Source organism: Eubalaena glacialis, chromosome 10, assembly GCF_028564815.1.
Source record: "Eubalaena glacialis isolate mEubGla1 chromosome 10, mEubGla1.1.hap2.+ XY, whole genome shotgun sequence".
Taxonomy (NCBI): Eukaryota; Metazoa; Chordata; class Mammalia; order Artiodactyla; family Balaenidae; genus Eubalaena; species Eubalaena glacialis.
Genome location: NC_083725.1, coordinates 64,783,220 through 64,805,195, shown reverse-complemented (window position 1 = coordinate 64,805,195; position 21,976 = coordinate 64,783,220). Strand labels below are relative to the sequence as shown.

The window sequence follows — 21,976 nt, the reverse complement described above, 5'->3', positions numbered from 1 at the left end:
GAGGCTGGAATCTCTGAACAGGAGTATCAATTATATAAGAAAAAGCTTGGTGTGTTCAAATAGTAAAGCTAAGTTTGTGAAGCTGAAGGAAGGAAGATAAAAAACAGCATGGAAAGGCAATCACTGAAAGGAAGACTAGAAGAGTGATTTGGGGCTATTTTAAGAAAGGCTTCACATGCTGAGTTTTATGTATTTTCTGTAGGTCAGCTGTTCTCAGTATCAAATATTAACGCAAAATTAAAAATTTGAGAATTCCCTCATAGAACAATAATATACATTTTAGTATTTGTTAACTAATAAATAAAAGCTGCGAGGAATTCACTAACTCAATTATTTCGCTAATCACGATATCTACATTTTTTTTTTTAAAGTACAAACACATGTAAAACACTTATTCACTGCATAAGTAATGCTTGGTGTGAGTAAGTGTGTGTGTTTTTAAGGACCCAGTCCACCATGTCGGAACGACTGTCATGTACCTAGCGGAGCAGCCCAGGTAGAGAGAACTACATGTGCAAAAGCCCTGAGGAGGAAGAAAGCTTGGCTCGTGGTAGGACCTGACAGCAGGGCGTGGCTGGAGCATAGTGAGTACAGTGGAAAGTATCAGGAGGACAAAGCAGGGACAGATCATAATGAAGCCTTGAAGGCCATTTTATGAAGTGTAGCTTTTATCTTAAATAGAACAAGATCCGTCAATAGGGGCATAATTAAATAAACTGATATATGAGCAATCGAAGAAACAAACAAGAACAATGTAGTACGATCCTACTTATATTAAAAACCCTGTATGTTTATGGATACATACATATGCACACCACTACATATATATGTGTATTTACAGTATACATATACAGTATACACATGCACAAACACACAGTGTCTTACAGATGCTCAGAAAAGCATTCCAAACTGTTAGCAATGGTTTCCTGTGGAGGAGAGTTGGGTATATAAGAGTATAAGGGAACTTTCATACTTTAATCCATGCACTTCTGTATTTTTAAATAAATAGAGCATGAGACCGCTAAATGGTTTTACATTTTTTCACATTTACATTTCTTAAAGGATCATTCTGGCTTGTAGCAAATGAAGTGAAGGCAGAAAGAGCATGAGTAGGGAGCTCAGATAGACAACTAAGAAATAATGGCATCTGGATCAGGACAGTGGCAAAGGACATATACCTTCAAGATGTATTTCAGAGGCTGAAATGGCTGACCCTGGTGATGAACTGAATATGGGGGATATGGGAGAAGGAAGAATAAAGAACGACTCCAAGATTCCAGCTTGAGCAAGCAGGTGTTGTGTTATGACTTATGGTGGGGAAGGGAACCACAGCCACATCTCTCTGACAACCTCTCATAGTGCGTGCTACCCACTCTTTGTCTCTACTGCATCCTAAACAAAGGGGTAAAATGAATTTGACATGTGTGAGAGGGAGAGGGTCACAATCTGGGAAACCAAAGAGCCTTGTATCAGTGATTACACTGACTGAATGCAAGATTGATTCCCCAAAGACCAGGTCAGTCTTTCTGCAGAGGACTCAGGGAATCCATTAGTGAAATTACCTCTCCCATTGACAAAACAACAAATGAGTCATTGCCAACCCTTTGCATTTTGAAGAAACAAAGGTCATTTCACCGAAGGACCTCCCTTTCATGTCCTTGAATGCTCTGATCTAAGTTGTATTTAAAGCACTGAATTAAGTGAAGGTTACCAGGGAAAATCAGGGCAAAGTTGGTGTAAGGGTAGACAAATAACGCCCACAAGTAGAGTTAAACTGTTTCTTTTCCTCTGGGACAAAGTCTTCTCTCATCTACCTCCCCAAACCCAAGTAATGAAAGAGTAGAAGACTCAGCGGGCTTTGGCTTCCCTAAAGACCTGGTTTCACACTTTCTTAACAGTGGTATTTAAAACTTTCCTGTGCATCAGGATCACTGAGACACCTGTTTAAATGTAAATGTTTCCGGGTCCCAGTCTCAATAGGGATTCAGACTCAGCAGGTCTAGAGTGGGGTCCAGGGCTACAAACCCCAAATGACTCTACTACACAATGTCCAAGAACCCCATTTTGAGAAACACTGAACTACATTGTTCATGATGGTTGATAAAATGCAGTTATAATTTAGTGAGTTGCACTGGAGGAAGAAGTGGACCGTGGAGATCTGGGTTGTGCTTCCAGCTCTGTGTCTAGTCAGTTAGCTGGGCTGGGGGGGAAACCACTTTTCTGCTCTGAGCCACGGTCTCCCCATTTATAAAACACAAGTGTTGATTCTGTGGATCTCCAACTTACCTTCAATTTCTGACATTTTAAGACCCCAGGAAAAGACAAAGGGTTGGAAATGTCAAGTAGGGCTTCCTGCCCCTTGTACTAGAGTGACTCTCCCTAAGGTACTCAGATTGTGAATATACATGAATAAGAGTATAAAATCTAGTGCTTTCTAAACTAGCTGGTTATGAGCAAATACAGGAAAAGCTACTTCTAAGGTACAAGATGAACTGGGCGGGGGGCCCTTCTGGAGCCTGGCTTCTCTTCCCTAATCACAGCACTCAATATAAAAGCAGGGAAATAATTCAAAGGATGGAAGGAGAAACTGAACCTAATCCCAAAGATTAACTCAGGTGCTCAAATAAATGCCCTGTCTGCCTCCTGGGAGCCCTCATTTACATCCATCCAGCTGCCTGAACTACATGTATCTGAAAAACATTCCCGTGTAGAGGCTATTCCACAACCTCCATATGATTTATTGGAAAGGCTTTTGTTTAATTTATAAGAAGTCAGTATATAGCATTAGAAGAATGACCTCTGGGCTAATGCTTCCTTTTTTCCCCCTTGTTTTTTAAAAGTCAACATTACAGAGGTATGTAATTTATATGCAACAAAATTCAGCCATTTTAAGACTTCAGGCAGATGGGTTGTGATGAATGTATACACCATATAACCACCACCACAATCAAGACAGAACACTTCCATCACCCCAAGGCATTCCCTTGTGCTATTTCCAGATTAATCCCCACTCCACCTGGCCCCAGGCAATAAATGATCTGCTTTCTATCACTATAAATTAGATTTGTCTTCTCTAGAGTATCACAGAAACAGAATCATACAGTAAATATTCTTTTGTGCCTGGCTTCTTACGTACAACATAAAGTTTTATGATTCATCCAGATTGTTGCATGAATCAGTTTTTAACTGCTGATTTTAATTGCTGATAGTATAACATCTTAAGGAGTTACCATATTTGTTTACCATTCACCTATTAATGGACAGTTACATTGTTTCCAGTTTGGGGCTATTATGAATAAAGCAGCCATGAACAATCATGTATAAGTCTTTTTGTGAACATGTTTTCATTTCTCTTGGGTAAATACCTAGAAGTAGAATGGTTGGGTCACATGGTAAGTATATGCTTAATTTTATAAAAAACTGCCAAACTGTCTTCCAAAGTGGTTGTCCATTTTTGCATTCCCACCAGCAATCTGTGAACATTGTAGTTTTTCTACAACACTTAGCCATTATAGCCAATCTAGTGAGTGTGTAGTGGCATCTCATTGTGGTTTTAATTTGCATTTCCTTGATGACTAACGATGTTGAGCATCTTTCCATGTGCTTATTGGTTCTTTATCTTCTTTTGTGATGTCTGTTCAAATCTTTTGCCCATTTTTAAATTGAGTTTTTTGCTTTATTATTGAGTTTTAAGAGTTCTTTGTATATATTTTGGATACAGTCCTTTGTCAGACATATGTATTGAGAATATTTTTTCCCAGTCTGTGGCTTGCTTTATCACTCTTTTAATGGTGTCTTTTAAAGAGCAAATGTCTTTAATTTTGTCCAATTTATCATTTTTAAATAGTTCAGGCTTTTTTATGTCTTATATTTCTTGTCTAAGAAGCTCTGTCTACCCCAAGGTCAGAAAGATTTTCTGCTTCATTTTCTTGTAGAAGTTTTATAACTTTAATTTTTATGTTTAGGTCTATGATCCATTTTGGGTCAGAGTGAGGTAAGGATCATGGTCGATGTTTTTCCACATGAATATACAGCTATTCCAGCAGTGTTTGTTGAAAAGTACCCTTTCTTTATCAAATTGCCTTGACATTTTTGTTGAAAATCAGTGACCAAATGGATGTAGGTCTATTTCTAGACGTTCTATTATGTTCAATTGATCTCTCTCTATATATACTTCTGCCAAGACCACCCTGTTTTGATTACTGCAGTTTTACAATAAGTCTTGAAATTAGGTAATGTGAGTCCTTCAACTTTGTTCATCTCTTTCAAAGTTGTTTCGATTATTCTAGTTCCTTTGCATCTCCATAAAAACTTTAGAATCAGCCTGTCAATTTCTACCAAAAACAACAACAGCAACAAAAACCAAAATGCTGAGATTTTGATTGGGATTGCATTGAATCTAGAGATCAATCTGGAAAGAAATTGACATTATATCATTTCCTCCTTAGAATTCAACAGAGAAGCCATCAGGCCTGGTGTTTTCTTTGTGGGAGGTTTTTAATTATAAGTTAATTTTTAAAATAGATACAGGGCTATTTGGAATTTTACTTTCTTTTGTGTCAACTTTGACAATATGTGTCTTTCACAGAATTTTTCATAGCATATAAGTTAACAAATTTATTCAGACAAAGCTGTTAATAATATTCTATTATCTTTTTTAAAAAATTGAGATATAATTCACTTACCATAAAATTCACCCTTTTAAAGTGAACAATTCAATTTTTTTTAGTATATTCACAATGTTACACAACCATCACTGCTATCTAATTCCCAAACAATATCATCTCCCCCAAAACTATCCTGTACCCATTATCAGCCACTATTCAGTCCCCCTTCTTCCCAGACCCTAGCAACTACTAATCTTCTATTATCTTTTAATATCTGCAGGATCTATAGTAATGGGCTGGTCCATTTTTGGTGTATTCTATTTCCACAGAGATCTAGTTCTAATGCAGGAATCTAAAGAGTTGAAGTCACATTACAGTCTGGGACTCTGGAGAAATGGAAAAAGAGAGAATTTTCCTGAAGTTTGTTAACTAGGCTCCTATTGCCTAGCAGCACTTTTCAACCAGTGAGAGTGTGCCAAGTTATTGAAAGGTTTTGATTACTCCAGCCCTAAGAAAGCTGAAGTCCTTGGCCCAGTCTCCTCTGGCCACAAGCTACCTGCAGTCTGACATTAAAATGCTATTTTTTTGTGATATGATATAAAAAAATTTGGAAGGCGTGGGCCTACAGTACTAAGTCCAAACTAATCAGGATAATATTCGAGGACCTTCTTTCATTTGGTCCCAAACTGCTTCCTGTAATTGCCTTCTACGCCTTTCCCTCTGTCCAATCTTACTCCCACAAACATCCTAGACTCCAGGCAGAATAAAGTATTTTAACCCAAGAAGCCATGCAATTGTGTGCTCTTGAGGTGTTCCCTGTCAAATACTACTAATCCTTTAAGATTCTACTCAAATGCACTTGGGAAACTCTCTGGAAGGGCAGGGACCATGCTCATCTTCCCCTTCAGGAAGCAACAGCTGAACTGAATATGCTGGCGGAGGACCCAGTACTGATAGGCTCTCAGAGTACAAATCTCTTTTTTGTATTTTCGAAATTGTCTTATGAAGAAAGCAAGAAAGGGATCATCATCATCATTTTGTAGATCAAGGAACGTTCATCCAGAAAATAGTAATGACCTGATAAACTCATACAGAGCTAGAAGAATCTAAGTTTCCTTTATACCATGCCATTTATTGTTATACTAATTTTTTTTAAAAGATAGAACCCAAAGCCTTTCATTCTAAAATGAGTCCTATCTTTAAAAAAATTTTTTTTGATGTTAAAAAAAATTTTTTTTGGTTAATTTTTTTCAGCTTTATTGAGGTATAAAGACATAAAATTTAAGCTATTTAAAGTGTACTTGATATACGTGGTGACCTGATATACATATACAACCTATCTCTTAAATTGCAAAAATTTCCTAGCAGTGGTCTACAACAACTTATATTTACTTTAAGATGTAAGACTGATGGGAGAGATGGGAGTTGAGGATAGGAATGAATCCTGAATGTGGTACAGAGCATTCCACAGGGAAGGGGAGGTGGCACACTGGGGCTCTGGTGCCCTGAAGCTTTATTACTTTACAAGCTACTGTTGGTCACTTGGCTGATTCAGAGCTGTCTCTGTGTGTGGAAGTGCGTGCTGACCACTTCTGGAAATAGAAGAACCAGGACCTTTTCATCTTAAGAAGTAAAACTCACCTATTCCATTTATTTCTAGGTACCCTCTCTACCTGTGTGTGAACAATGCAGCTGAATAAACATTAGAATCGACACTCAGCTCTTAGATCATTTTCCATCTTGAGGCACCCTGACTCTGTGACATAGGGCTCTCTGGGGCCCTAGAAACTCTCCCAAAGTCTCAGTTTCTTCCACGACTTCAGGACAAAAGTTTGCAGATCCAAATGGGGAGCTACGCCTTCCTCAAGTATCTCCCAGGCTTAACCCTGGTGCCTTTCTAAATAAAACTCTATGATTGAAACAAACCATTTCTGACCTTAATCCTTCTCTGAGCAAATAATGTTCCACTGTAGCAGTAAAAAAATACAGAATCAAGTCCAGCAGTTTAATATCTAGAATGCATACCCCTGTATTAAAACCCCTATACCTATTCACCATGCCTGTCCTCTACAGAAATTTCGCACTTTAATTTTGTTAGAACCTTCAACTTTACTGCACCCTGAACTGAAAGAGCTTTCCATAAACCGGAATATAACATAATTTATTAATCCTAACCAAATCCAAACCTATATACTTTCTAAAATATCAACATAGAGTGAAATTACACCACAAAATTTCTCTAAAAGGATTATAAGTAGAGATTATTTGTAAGCAGTCCTTGGTTTATAATAGCTCCAAGTTTCATCAGGAATGTTACCTAGTTATTTCAGATGCACAAGTGTTTTGTAAGCTTCTGGAAGGCAGAGGCAGAAAAGATGCAAGGTACAGTGGAAAATAAACAGGACTTAGAATCTGAAGATGTGAGTTCAAACTCCTGGCATCACTTACTAGCTGTGTGACCCCAGTAAGTCACTTAACCTCTGTAAGCCTTAGTTTCCTCAAATGTAAAATGGAACAAACTCCACCCACCTCACATGGTTATGGAGAGGAAAAAATAAGGCAAGGTATATATGTTTTTAAAAAAGCGTTATGTACAAATATGAACTTTATCTTCTAATTGTTTGGGACGTGGGCTTCTCATCACCCCTGTATTTGGGCATAATTCAGTGCAAAAGACCAGAGTAGGTAACTAAAATGATCTCCTGATGTCTATGTAGGACAGTGTCTTAGTGGTCAGTAAAACCACACACTCTAAGAAAAGTTAGGTATGGCACCCATATATAAAACTCGTAACTTTGAAAAAATAACTTTCTAACTCAGTCACTAAGGGTGCTTAGTGAACACCACCACCTGTCATGTGCACCTGCAGTCCTGGATGTAGGTCCTTGCTATTATTCTCCACCAAAGGAATCAGAACTCTTGGAGGGGAGTTGATTCTATGTTGTAGAATAAAAAAAATTAGGATAGGTCTGAATGTGCTGTTTATTCAATAATAAAAGCAAGGGTTCTTTAAAACACACAGAGAAGAAAATGTCAAGGATATTTAAAGTCAAAAGGACTAGATTTAAAGGCATTCCCAATGGCCAAGTTGTAACATTTTAGGATTAAAAGTTGAGGCTGTGAAAATATGAGTTCTTAATATCCAAAGGATTAAAGTGTACAAAAGTTTTTTTATACAAAAGGAAGGTGAATAAATAGGGTTTTTGTGTTTCTTTTGGTATTTTTATTGATTCTGATAAGAAGGGCAGTCAATACAGGGGACTTTCCTTTCTTCTATTACACAATATAGCTGATATAACGTACAGATGTGTGCCTGTTTCTATCTGTATAAGCAGAGAAAGAATCTACACAGGGAACTATGAATAAGGAGGAATTACAGGAAAAAGTAGAAGTTACAGAAAGACTAGGAAGGACTGATCAGCGCTGGTGGTCATACATAATAGCTCACAAAAGGGGGGCTGTCTAACAGTTAAAAAGCACTGGTGGTCACAAATACTCACCAAGTATTGGGCTGGCCAAAAAGTTCGTTCAGTTTAAAGTTAAAAATAAAAGACACGTTTTCATTTTCACCAAGAATTGTATTGAACAATGGATTCACTAACCGAACGAACTTTTTGGCCAGCCCAACAGAATGAGGGTCCAACATAATGTTCCCAGATAATACTTAAGTTTGCAGAGCACAGCTGACTTCATGAACTCCTATTCTCTCACCTTCTAGCAGTGGTTTCCAGACTTTAGCATGCATGAGAATTACCCAGAGGACACGCTGAGATGCAGAGATGCAGATGCCTGGGACCCATCCCCCAGAGTTTGTGATCTAGAAGGCTGAGGTTGGGGTGGGGTCTGAGAACGTGCATTTCTAACAACTTATCAAAAGATGCTGGCTGATACTGCTGGGTCTGGAACCACACTCTGAGGACCACTTTCCTATATGCATCACTAATCGCAGTGATGTGTTTACTGAAGCGTAAGTAGTAGGTTCTGAATAATGGTAACATTCAGGTCACTGTAGCATAATGACTGGACAGTGTTTTATAACCCTGGCCAAGTAAGAGACTAAAATTTCCTCCTTTCAAAGAAGAAATTAGGTTATAAGAAGATAAAACCTATGTGAAAGCATGAACTAAAAGTCGTATTAATGTAGCAACTGAAGTTTATCTAGAAAGATGAAGCTCGGCCTCATAATCAGTGGCAGGGATCTAAAACACTGTGAGGAGACCAAGCCATGGACCCCAACCAAGGATCAGTTAGTTTATAACTGGATAGCAGGACTTTGCCAATTTGAAAAAGTGTTCCTTTTACTTTTTGTTCTGGTCAGGTGACTTCCTGGTTATTTCCCTGGAAAAGGTTATTTGCCTGGGAAAGTCAAAATTATAACTTAAATCTTGGGATGATATCAAAATAAGTACAGCATGCAAATAAGTACAAAAATAATGAAGAAATTAATTAAGCCCAAGGTGTTGATGTTTTAGAATAAGATGAAGCATAAGTATACAAATAAGGTTTGTAACCACTGTATTTGTATATGTCTTATTTACTATTTAAGGTTTTTGATGTATTCAAGAGAATCAGCCAAATTAAACTTGTAATGGCAATTATATTAAGAGAATTTAAACAAATCTGTAAGTAACAAGTAATGTTTAATGTCATCTATTAGGATGATGTTATTCCTCTTTAGGCACAAAAGCCTCTTGGAACTTCCAAATACCTGAGAGATTGCTCACCTCAGCCAGAAATTCGACTATCAGGAAAGGTTTCAGAAAGATGCTCCAGAGGAGGTAAAGTAGTTTACCATCTCTTATACTGCTGATTTAAAGGTGGAATGCTGTCATCCCCAAAGAATTCAACTGCAGGATTGAACATACACTGTGCAAAGCGGGGAAGAAAGTAAAATTTATTGAGCATCTACTTAGTACCAATCCAATCTCAGCACCTGGCTCACTGTGCATGCTCAATAACCACTCTCTGTAATCCTAATGCAGACAGACAGTGTTAAAAAGGATAAAGAATTACAATAATTATGGAACACGGAAAAGAGACCGATTTACTGTACCTTGAGAAAGGAGTCAAAGAATATGCCAGGGTGAAAAGGCAGGAAGAGATTCTGTATTTTAAGCCTAAGGAGGCATCTAAATACATGGTATCTTCTGGAGATGGCAAGTTCTTATGTATGATTACAGGAAAGGATGTAGGAGGAGAGGTCATCACAAATGAGGCTGGAGAGGAAGGTTTAAGATCAGATCATGGATAGCCTTGAATGCAGCCACACCAAGGAGCGTGGACTTATCATCTAGGTGATGGGAAGAAACAGGATCAGATCTAGGTTTTAAGAAAATCTAATTGAGCTACATACAACATGAACAAGTCTTACAAACATGAAATTGAGAGAAGAAAGCAAGGTTGAAAATGTGATTTCATTTAAAGTTCAAAACTAGACAAAATTAACCATAGTGCTTAAGGATACACATGGTAAAGCTATAAATGAAAGCAAGGAAGTTATTACCACAGAAGTCACCATATACCTGGAAGGGGGGACAGGGGTGGAGTAAGAAGGATATGACTGGGAAGGGACACACAGGGGTTTCTGAGGTGCAGTCATTTTTTTGGCCTGGGTGGTAGTAATATGGGTGTTTCCTTCATTGAACTGTATGCTATATACATTTTTTTGCACTGTATTATATTTCACAATAAAATGTTGTAGAATATATAATTGGAAGCATCTGGAAGGATGATGAGGTGGGCAGTCTGAAGACACGGAGAGAAATCAAGAGTTGGTCACAATAGTACAGGCAAGGGAAGAAACCTTGAGTAAGGTCATTGGTAGTGGGACAGAGAGAAAAAAAAAAAGGGTATTGAGAATTACTTAGAAGTTAGGTTTCAGTGACCCATTAGAAATAGAAAGGAAAGGAGAGGAACGAATTGTGACTGTAAGATTTTTTAAGTTTTAAGCTTGGGAAGCCGGATGTTAGGCAGGAAAAACACAAAGAGCAGGAGACTGATGCAACAAAAAAAATTTGAGATATGATTCACATAGCATGTGAATTCACTCTAAAATTCACTCTTTAAAGTGTACAATGCAGTGACTTTTAGTATATTTACAGGGTTGTGCAACTATCACCATTATCTAATTCCAGACTATGTTCACCACCCAAAAAGAAACCCCATACTCATTTACTCATTAACAGTCACTCCCCATTCCCTGAGCATCCTCGCCCCTCAACCCTCATGTGATTTTAAGAGAATAAAAACCTGTTTTGTGGGTTAAAACTGTCTTGATAGAGTACCAGTGACATTCAATTGGTCTCAGCAGCCCAATCCCCAAAGAGATCTTGTATCAGAGCCTTAATTTGTCTCTCCACAAAGATGGGAGCTCTGGAGAAGTTGAGGAACCTTCTTTTCTCAAGATGTAGAGGGGAACATCCCCAGTCCTAGTTCCACCTTGGAAAGAGACTGAAGTCAACAGGGATCAAGGTGGCAGAGACAGGTGTCAGGTTATAGTGGTTTTCAGCCAGTGGCAGTATCGCACCCTCCAGGGTGTGGAAATGTGTGTGTGTGTGTGTGTGTGAGGTGGGGGTAAGTTGTCACAATGATTGGGGAGCACTCCATGCATCAGAGGGCAGGGGACCGGGATACTAACCTCAAACAAGGCATGGGGCAGTCCTGCATAACCAAGAATTGTCCCACCCAAAATTCCAATAGAGCTCCACCTCTCCTCTGAGAAGCAATAGGGGCAGAATTCCTATTATTTCTGAAGTACAAAAGCCAAAATGGAGAGTTACGATCTGTAGTTGGGAATCAGGCCCAGGCCTGAGAATGTGTGGTTAAGAATAGCTTAGAGAACAGAAGATTTAAATTAGCTCACAGTGAAAACAGAGTATTAATAGAAACCCAGATATTAATAGTGATGAGTCTCAGTTAGCTGAGGAGGACCGTGGCCCAGGACTTACAGCATTCAACCATCACTTCTCTTGAGTCTTGTGCTACGTGTTATAGCTGCAGCTTCAGGTACAGGAAAGGGTAAAGGACATATTCAGTGGTACAAACCATCAGAAAGAGTACCTGCAGGGGTATGCCCTATAGTCCATCTTAAAAAATTAAGAAGGCTCATTAGGGAGCTCTCTATATAAGCACAAACTTTTTCTCTCTCTACACTGATTTTGTATGAAACTCTGCCATTGGTCATGCCTTTAATTCCAGCACTGAAGACCCTGTTAAAATTGGCAGTTTGCTTTCAAACATGTATTACATGTGAAGCTCTGGGAAGCATAAGCAGCAGCAGGAGACAGTCCTTAGAGTAAAAGCGCCTCTATTCCAGTGGTGAACACAACTAAATAAAATACACATTCACCTGTGCAACATATTGCAACAGGAACAATTTAATAGCTGAAAGTAAGTTTTGGGGTCAGTTTTGCTACTTATGAACTGCACGAACTTGGGATCTTTCATATCACCAAGCTTCAACTATAAAATGAAGATGATAATCCGGACAGCGTTGTTGTGAGAACCAGAAGTGAAAGGCTGTTTTTTTTCTTTCCCTAATTAAAGAATATAAACGTTATAAACTTTCCTATAAAGTTCTGTTAGAGTATAGAAGTGGGAAAGTTTATGTTTGATATGAGAACAGTTTAACAAAGGAGGAAGCGTTTGAACTAGGCTTCAAACACATGATTAGGATAGCAAATGTCTTACACGAAAAGTAATAATTTATGCAACATCTTCACTGAGCCACTGCTTTGTGCCAGGCCTGGGCCAGGCAGTGGGTGTTAATGACTTGGTACTGGTTATTGTATTGCTTTTATATTGCCTCAATACATTTGTTTATTCATTAATTCTTTCCACAAATACCTAAGATGCAATTAGTTTACCAGAGTAGCCAAACACCTAGAAAGTGTGAGACACCTGGACCGAGGGAGAGGTGGTAACCAGACAGGGGATGGTAGGTCCTGAGAGAGGTTCCTACCAGAAGCTCAGGCCAGCTTAGGCAAAGGCTGGACATCTGAGACCCTGAGATGGGGTGGGAGACACAAGGAAGGAGGCATAGGTGAGTTCTACTGACAGTTATATCTAACAAATAATGCTGTGCAGTTCTGGAGCTATTGATAGAAATCAGCTTCATGCCTTGCTGCAAATGACTAAGAATACGGACTTCCCTCCCAACTCTAGGCTTGGAAACAATTCTTTTTCCACGTCTATGTCACAAGGCAGGACATTATGTAAGAAGCCCTGAATCCAATGAATGCTACAATCAACTGAATGCCCCCTGGTGTTTAATGTAAGCTCTGAGCCAGGCTGTCCTATAAAGGAAGAGGAAAAGGTGGAGGAAGAAGAAGAGGAGGAGGAGGAAAGGGGGAAAGGATAAATTATTTCCCTATAATTCTTCAATAAGAAAATACAGGAAGGCCAGCCTCAGCGGCTGAGGAGAGCAGGAGGAGGTCGCGGTGGGGGGAAGATGCTGCACTTTGGTGTAAATTGCAGTTGATGAGGGACAGTTTCTCAGACTCAAGTTAGAAGTGAGAGTTCAGATAAGTGAGGCCGTCATTGCTGCTTTGAACACCTCAGAAGGGGAGAATGGATTTATCAGGAGTGAAAAAGAAGAGCTTGTTAGGAGTCAAAGAAAATAATAACAAGTCCAGCACGAGGGCTCCTGCTCCTACCAAATGCAAAGACCGCTCTGATGAGAAGTCCAAGGATCGCTCTAAAGATAAAGGAGTCAAGCGAGAAGGGTGGTGGTGGGGATAAAACTCAAAAGAGGTGCAGCGCTTCCCGTGGTACCAGCAGCACCAGGTCTCGGTCCAGCTCTCCTCCAGCTCAGGCTCCAGCTCATCTTCGGCATCGAGCTGCTCAGCAAGTTCCAGCACATCCCGCAGCTCCAGCTCCGGCAGCTCCCCTGGCTCTCCGAGTCCTTCTCGGCGCAGGCATGCCAACAGGCGGCGTTCCCGCTCCAAGTCCAAACCACCCCAAAGAGATGAAAAGGAAAGGAAAAGGCAGAGCTGTCCCCTAAACCCACCAAAGAACACATTGGGAGCCTCACCAGGAATGTGACCAAGATCACATCATGGAGATATTCTCCACCTATGGGAAAATTAGAATGACTGACATGCCTGTAGAAAGGATGCACCCCCATCTGCCTAAAGGCTATGCATATGTGGAATTTGAGAATCCAGATGAAGCCAAGAAGGCGCTGAAGCACATGGACGGAGGACAAATTGATGGCCGGGAGGATCACTGCCACTGCTGTGCTGGCCCCCTGGCCTAGGCTACCCACAGGTGAGTCGGCCCTCCCAGGAGAATGCTGCCACTGTCCCCCATGTGGCGCAGGTCACCCCGACGGTTGAGGAGAAGGTCACGTTCCCCTCTGCGCATGCAGGTCCCCCGCCCGCTGCCATCACAGGAGCCACTCCAGCTCCAACTCCTCCTGATAAGCAGGGCCACTGAAGCTCCGCCCCTGGGAGTTGCATCCCATCCAACTCACTTTTGTCACTTTTCTAGCTGAAGGAGGATCAGTAGGAAAGAAATCCCTCACTCAGGGGCAGGTTTCAAAGGTGAAGGCAGCAATTGAGACGTTTCCCCTGGCGGCAGAGTTCTGGCTGCAGGAGCGTTGTTGGTTTGGGGTCATGCCTATAAAGATGCCCTCCGGTTTTCTGGCTAGACAGCTCCCACGTTTCTAGTTCCTGAGAGTCAGGTTAGTGGCAAAGCCAGCAGGGATGAGCAGGGGGCTCCAGGTGGTGGTTCAGCCCCAGCCTGGGAGCATGTTTTTCCATTCCACAGATGACCTGAGGCCAGTCTGGTGGCCTGGCCATGCCCTAACCTGTTGGCCTGCAGAGTCCCTCAGGAAAGGGCATGCTTTTATGCAGCTGTCACTCCTGTTAGCCTGGCCCTGTTCCCCTGCTTGAGTCCTCTTCGGACCTCTAGGGTCAAATACCCCATTATCTGCCCAAAATGGTTCTTTTCACATGTACTCATGCGTGTGCATGCGCACACACACACCCCACGTCTCCCTTTCTCTCTCTGAAATTGGTGAGCGAGTTGAGAGCCAGCTATGCCAGGTCATCATGGAACCCCCTGTTGTACTGGTATTCATGGTGGTCTTGCAGGTTACCTTGGCAACGTGCACATTGCTTTTTTGGCTTTTATTGTATAGTCGGTACTGTAAATTTTCTGTTTTGAGTTTTATAACTTTGTAGCATTTTAGATAATGTTGTGTTTGTGCTTTGTTGGAAAATATGGGAAAAGCAAGAGGGAGATTATTTTGCGCTTTCTCCAAGCTGTGTGCTGTTTAGCGTAAGAATAATGACTAAATACATTTACTCTATGCCAGGCACTGAACTATGCACTTTATATATATTTCATCCTTACCCATCCTATGAGTAGTTACTACTGTTATCCCATTTTACAGATGAAGAAACTGGGGCATGAAGCAGCTAAGTAACTTAACCATAGATAAAAAGCTATGAGGTACCAAAGCGAGGACTTCTGACTCTGTTTTCTGGGCTCTTCTTGCTAACCAAGGCTTCTTCTCTTAAACTCAGACCTGCCGTACATCTCTCAGCTAGGGATTTCTGCAACTTTTTAGGTCTGAAGTATTAAGACTCTCAACAAGGGTGGTAGAAGCAGGAACTAAAAATAAGACGTTATTACATAATACACTGTTTTATGTTGAATCTTATAACTAGAGAACCTTTGAGTGGTGATCTATCAGAAAAACTGGGTTCAATCATTAGTCTGCTATTTATTGTGTGATCCCAGGAAAGTTCCATGACCTCTCTAAGACTCATGAAGAAAGTATCACCTGCTCTGTTTATCTTATGAGGTTGTAATAAGAATCAGTTGTGTGTAAGCGTTAGTGTGCTGGCTTTGGGACCACTCTGAAAATTTTTTAAGTTCTTAAAATGTGTGGATCAATGCAGCTGCCAGATAAACAAAGTATTACCCACTACAATAAAGCAGATAGTCCTGAGCCTGGATCAGAATCCTGGATTGTTGGGAATATTAATAGCCATTCCTGCTTCGCATGTGAGCCTTATGTAAAGCACCTCATGTGATGCCTGTCTGACTCAGATGCTCAGTGAATGATTCCTTTCCTTGCCCCATCCCTGCACGAATCTCTCCTACCCCAACCCCGGCTTTGTGCTTTTATCGGTGAATTACAAGGGACTTGATACTCCATAGGCTAAGCAATAAGCCAGGTAGGAACAGAACAAGAACTCTCTGGTATTCCCCCATCTCAGATCATTGGGGCTCACAAGCAACACTCATTGCCTCCCTATGATTCCGTTTTCCCATGCCCCAAATAGGCTGATTCATTTGTTCAGGGTACACCGTGGAGTCCTGCCAAATGCAAATAAACTGTCTATGGGGCACGTGCGGAGCTATGCTGGGAGCAGGCTCATTACTGCCACAGTCACTACAACAAATAACAACAAAAGCCTCTAGGCGCAAATTAGCACACATAATAAACTTAATTCAAGAAACACTGAAGAGACCCTTAGTTGCATTTTAACTTACACAACACCATTTATCACACAAGTGCCATGGGGCCTCTACAAACTGAAAATAAGACATTGGTACAGATTAGCTTCTACTACGCCTCAGTGACCCTTCCAACTTAAATCCACCTACCACACACACACACACACACACACACACACAGAGGTGTGAAGAGAACACAGGGAAGACTGCAGAAAGAGTAACTGAAAAGAACTCACAGTCTGGAAATTATGAGAGAGTGTTCTATTCCAAACTGGATTATTCCTTAGCCTCTGGACTTAGAAGTATCAAGTCCAGAAGTATCAAGTCCCCTGTAATTCATGCATAAAAGCACAAAGCCAGGAGGGAAGTAAAGGAATCATTCATTGAGCACCTGAGTCAGACAGGAATCACAGGAGGTACTTTACGTAGGACACACATGTAAACAGGGGTGGCTATTAATACTCCCAACAAACCGAGACAAAATCACTGCGATGGTACTTGCAAACCTCTTTTCCAAAGTAATACACAATGTGTTACAAGAGGGACGCAACACCAGATACAGAGACAAATAATAATAGCTAGCATTTGAGCACCTATACAATGTGCCAGTATTGTGCTAAACTCTTTACTCATGTACACTGTCTGATTTTCAATACTCACAACCACCTAGGAAGTACATGATATTATCTTCATTTTGAGGACGAACAAAATGAGCTGCTTGAAATGGTTAAGCATCTTGCCTGGTCAGTCACCCAGGTTCAAATCCCACCTCAATCTTCTTCTGCCTGGGTGACTTCAGCCAAATCCCTCAACTTTGCTATGCATCCTAACAGCGAACGGATGCTTTGCATCCTAACAGCGAACGGGGATAAGGCCCAGCCCTCCCTGCCACTCACTGAATGCTGCAAGGACTACATGTTATACAGAGGAGTAAAGTGTAAAGTGCATGGAAAAGTATTTTGTCTTCTCCTAGGTGGCCTGCAGTCAATGGCAGGCAGAGACCATTTCACAAGATCTTTTAAAATCCCTGAAAGTAAGACTGTAGTGCATATGCCGAATGATTATGCATTCATAATCACTATGAATGAGTACTGATATCAACACAAATATGAATATAATGATTATGCATTCAAGATCACAGATGAACAAAAACTGTCTCATCATCTTCTCAACATATTTACTGAGCACCCACTCCTGTGTCTGGCATTGCGCCACATGCTGTTGAGACACACAGGTGAGTATGAGGACTTGGAGAAAGACAGTAGTGCACTAAAAGCAGAGTGACCAAAATGACCATGGGGAGTAAAGGTGGCAGTGAGAATTAACACAGCTCAAGTAAGGGTTCACAGTGGCAGGAAAGGAGTGACACAGGGAAGGCTGAGAAAACAGGTTGGGACAGACTGCGGAAAAGCTATGAATGATCCTCTTAAAAGAATTTCAAAAGAGTCAGCAAACCAAGGAGCTACCTTAAGAGAATCAGGGAAGCACGGTCACATGAGGGAGGAGGAGAGTAAAAGGGCAGAAGGAGAAGGGTTCTCAAGTGAACTTGAAGTCTACCCCTAAGTTCTGCTCAGGGCTAGCTGCCTATGCAATTTTTTCCCTCTCTCTCCATTCCCCCTCTTCTCGCTTTATATCATAAATGGTCTTTTTCTTCTTCTTTTATGCCTTTGGCCCACTTAGGTTACAAAGGGCCCTGCTTTTAGGGTGTCTCCAGGGATATTTCAACTTCTGTTTTCTTATCCGTTAGACAGTTATAACATCCCAGGATTATTGTGCATATAAAGTGAGGTAACATAACTGTTCAACAAATGGTGCTGGGAAAACTGGATATCCACATGCAAAAGAATGAAGATGAACCTTTATACCATACACAAAAATTAACTAAAAATGGATCAAAGACTTACATGTAAGACCTAAAACTATAAAACTCTTAGAAGAAAACATATAGGAAAAGCTCCATGATGTTGGATTTGGAAATGATTTCTTAGATATAACACCAAAAGCACAAGTAACCAAAGAAAAAAAATAGGTAAATTGAACTACAGAAAAATTAAAAACTTCTGTGAATCATAGGACACAAAAGAGCAAAAAGATAACCCATGGAATGGGAGAAAATATTTGCAGATCATATATCTGATAAGGGGTTAATATCCAGACTATATAAAGAGCCGTTACAACTCAACACAACAACGAGAACAACAACAACAAAAACAACCTGACTAAAAAGGGGGCAGATTTGAATAGACATTTCTCCAAAGAACATATACAAATGGCCAATAAGCATATGAAAGAATGTTCAACCTCACTAATCATTAGGGAAATGCAATTCAAAACCACAATGAGATACCACTGCACATCCATTGGGATGGTTGCTATCAAAAAAATAGAAAATAACAAATGTGTCAAGGATGTGAAGGAATAGGAACCCTTGTGCACTGTGGTGGGAATGTAAAGTGATGTAGCTGCTACCGAAAACAGTTCGGTGGTTCCTCAAAAAATTAAAAATAGGATTTCCATATGACCCAGCAATTCCACTTCTGGGTATATACCAAAAAAGAATTGAAAACAGGGTCTTGAACGATATTTGTATACCCATGTTCACAGCAGCATTATTCAAAGTAGCCAAAAGGTGGAAGCAATCCAGCGTCCGTCTATGGATGCAGGGAGAAACAAAATGCAGTATATACACACAATGGAATATTATCCAGCCTTAAAAAGGAAGGAAATTCTGACACATGCAACAACATGGATGAACCTTGCAAACTTCATGCTTAGTGAAATAAACCAATCACAAAAGACAACTCCTGTACAATTCCACGTACATGAGGTACCTAGAGAAGTCAAACCCATAGACATAGAAAGTAGGATGGTAATTGCCAGGGGCTGGGGGAGGAGGGAATAGGGAGTTGTTGTTTAATGGGCACAGAGTTTTAGTTCTGTAAGATGAAAAGAGCTCTAGAGATGGGTGGCGGTGGCAGTTGTACCACCTTTCAAGGATGTGGATGTACTTAACGCCACTGAACTTGTACACTTAAAAATGGTCAAGTTGCTAAATTTTATGTGTATTTTATGACAATTTTTAAAAAAAGGAATAAGGTTCTAAAAATAGAAATAATTAACATACATAAAGCATCCAGCAATAAAACTTGGCAATGAACCTTAGTTCCTTCCTCTCCCCTGATGCAATCCTTTATTTCAAAGATCTTTTCAAACTACCTAAGGAGCTCAGCACCAATCCAGTTCCCCAGCTCTGCCATTAAATCTGGCTGTGTATTACAGGACGAATTCCTCCCCTTACTGAGCTTTTTTTTTTAACCATTAAAAAAACAAGAAGAAAAAAAAAAAGGATTAAACTATACTACATTCCCTTTCAGCTATAAAAATACAAACATATTGAAGGTTGAAGAGATTAAGAATAGGCTAGCAGAAAGGAAGGAAAGGAAACATTTTTGAGCACTTATTATGTGTAAAATATTGTGATAGGGGCTGGGGATTCACAAATACAAATATACAAAAGGAAGGTGATAATTCCTGATTTGAGGGAAACAAAGGTAGACGTCATGATCTATGTGTAGGTTACAGGAGAGAGTGATTAACTGCTAGGGGAAATCCAGGAAAATCCACCAGAGAGATGATAATTGAGGGCCCTTGATTTTTGAGGAGGGATGTGAGGGATTAGAAAGAGTCAATCAGGTAGAACAGAGGCAGAAGGGCAAGCAGGGCAGAAGGACCAACGGGAGTCCCTTATAGAGAATGGATACACTAGTCAGGGCACAGTCCAGAGGAGAGGTGGAAGCCAGTCTGGAAAAGCAGTTTGGGATCTGATTGCTAAATGCCTAAAAAGCTGGGAAAAGGAGCTTGGATTTTATGCTAAAAGTTTTGAGGAAGCACTGACAGCTGAAGCTGGAGAGTGACAAGATCTGACGTGCAGGTCATAGAAATATCACGTTGGTAACAGTGTACAAGAGGGTAGATTAAGGGAAACAGGAAGCTATTGCCATAGTACAGACAAAACAGGATGAGGGCCTGAATGAGGCAGTGGCAGTAGGGAAGGAGAGGGAAGAAAGCTCTCTTTGCCTCATGCAGCTCCCATAGATAAAGGCAGGAATGGTGCACGAACTCCAGAAGGTTGGCTCTTATACATGATGGACCTTGAACCACATTCTTATTTCTAAACAGTTTCTGACTAATTGTGAATGTCCCCAGGTCCAGGGCAATCACTCAAAGGGAGGAAACTAGGCATAAAAGTTAATCTGTTTCAGCTGCTAGGCTACCCCCCTCACCCCCTTCGAACCAGAAATAATGGAAGGCAGCAATGGAAAAAGGAGCATCTGGCAGCAGTAAAGACCCATCCCTTCCCGTGCTGGAGCTGTTGGCTCATCCTTGGACATCACAACAATCAAGAATGGAGAATCGTTCTTTTCATCCCTTCTCACAGCATTATCCCAGCAACCTCATCCCCTAACAATGGTGTGGTTTGTGTTATGTTTTCCCCCTATCACCGCCCCTCCCCACCACAGCACAACGGAGATGCTGTGCCCCAGGGGCCAATGAGGTTGTGAGCCTCACAGCCTCTGAACAAGTCTTTGAGGGGTAGGATGCTCCTTCAGAAAGAGCTGCATGAAGGGGCAGATTAAAAAGACCAAACATTAACTAAAAGGAATGGGGAAGACCATTTTCCCCCCTCTATTAAACTAGCAAAAAAGATTTTAATGACATTTCCCAGTGGTGGTAAGTGTGTGATTAAACAGACACCCATGTCTGTTGCTCAAAGCTATTTGTTGATATGATGTGTCTGGAAAACAATTTGGCAGTATTTCAAGAGCCTTAAAAATGTTCATCCCCTTTTGCCCAATAATTCTCATTTCTGGCAAATGACTAAGGGAATAATTCAAAGGAAAGAAAACTATATATGCATGAAGATACATATTATAGCATTAGAAGGTAAAAAAAGTGGTACAGTTTCTGTTCTTTAGATCTTTTTTTCTCCCATGTCTACCCCTCTGACTTTCCCTTAGGCTTTGTAATGTTGATCTCTATGGCTCTTGAGAGAACCAGATATAATGACAGAAATTGCAAGCTCTTACCTGAGTATACAACTTAAAGAAGATGTGCTGTAAGAAAATTTACCACATGACTAACCAAACTCAGCAACGAGTTACATTAGAGGCTTTCTATTCATTTTATAGGATAGCAAATTATTATTAAAAATTCATTTCAAATAATGAATTTATACATTCAGTACTCTACCATGTACCAGGCACTGTGCGAGGCGCCGAGGATATAGCAGTAAACAATACAGACACGGTCCTTGATCTCAGAGCCCAGTACCTAGCAGAGACGTCAACAAAAAACAAGTATCAATAATTATAATAAAGCATGATAAATATTATGATAAAGGGAAATATGGCATGCTAGTGGAATGAATAGCAAGAGGGTCTTATATCCTTATTGAAGGGATCAGAAAAAGTCAATGGGAAGAAGTTAAGGAATGTGGACTTCATCCTCAGGACCAGAGCACATACCAGGTATCTGCCACCAAGCTCTGGGCAGATCTGCAGCAGCCTTCTCGGGTACCTGCGTAAGAGAAGCTGTTTTTTGGCAACATCCTTGATATAAGTTTGATCCTGAGAAGTGACTTATTAACACTTATTTACCCACGGTGTTGTGACGGGGGACAGTCCAAGAGACACAGAGTTGGTCTCTGCCTGCAAGTGTGCCTACAGTCTCCAACAGCACAGATTACCAAGAGAGGTTTGGATAGAGGATAAATACAGATAACACATTAGGAATAGGTAAGATTAAGTATTTACATTCCATTCAGACAGAAGGTTAAGTATATTAGAGCAGAGGAGGGAGAGGAAAAGGGAACGTCAAGGGAGTAGAATGGTTAGGAAAAG

At 40.6% G+C, this 21,976-nt stretch overlaps 1 protein-coding gene and 1 pseudogene across 4 annotated transcripts in view; one reads left to right on the top strand and one right to left on the bottom strand.

Moving 5' to 3' along the window:
- Positions 1 to 21,976, bottom strand: part of GAB2 (GRB2 associated binding protein 2) — a 182,814-nt gene that overhangs the window by 78,393 nt on the left and 82,445 nt on the right. The window lies entirely within an intron of this gene.
- On the top strand, positions 13,176 to 14,096 carry LOC133099053 (RNA-binding protein with serine-rich domain 1-like; annotated as a pseudogene).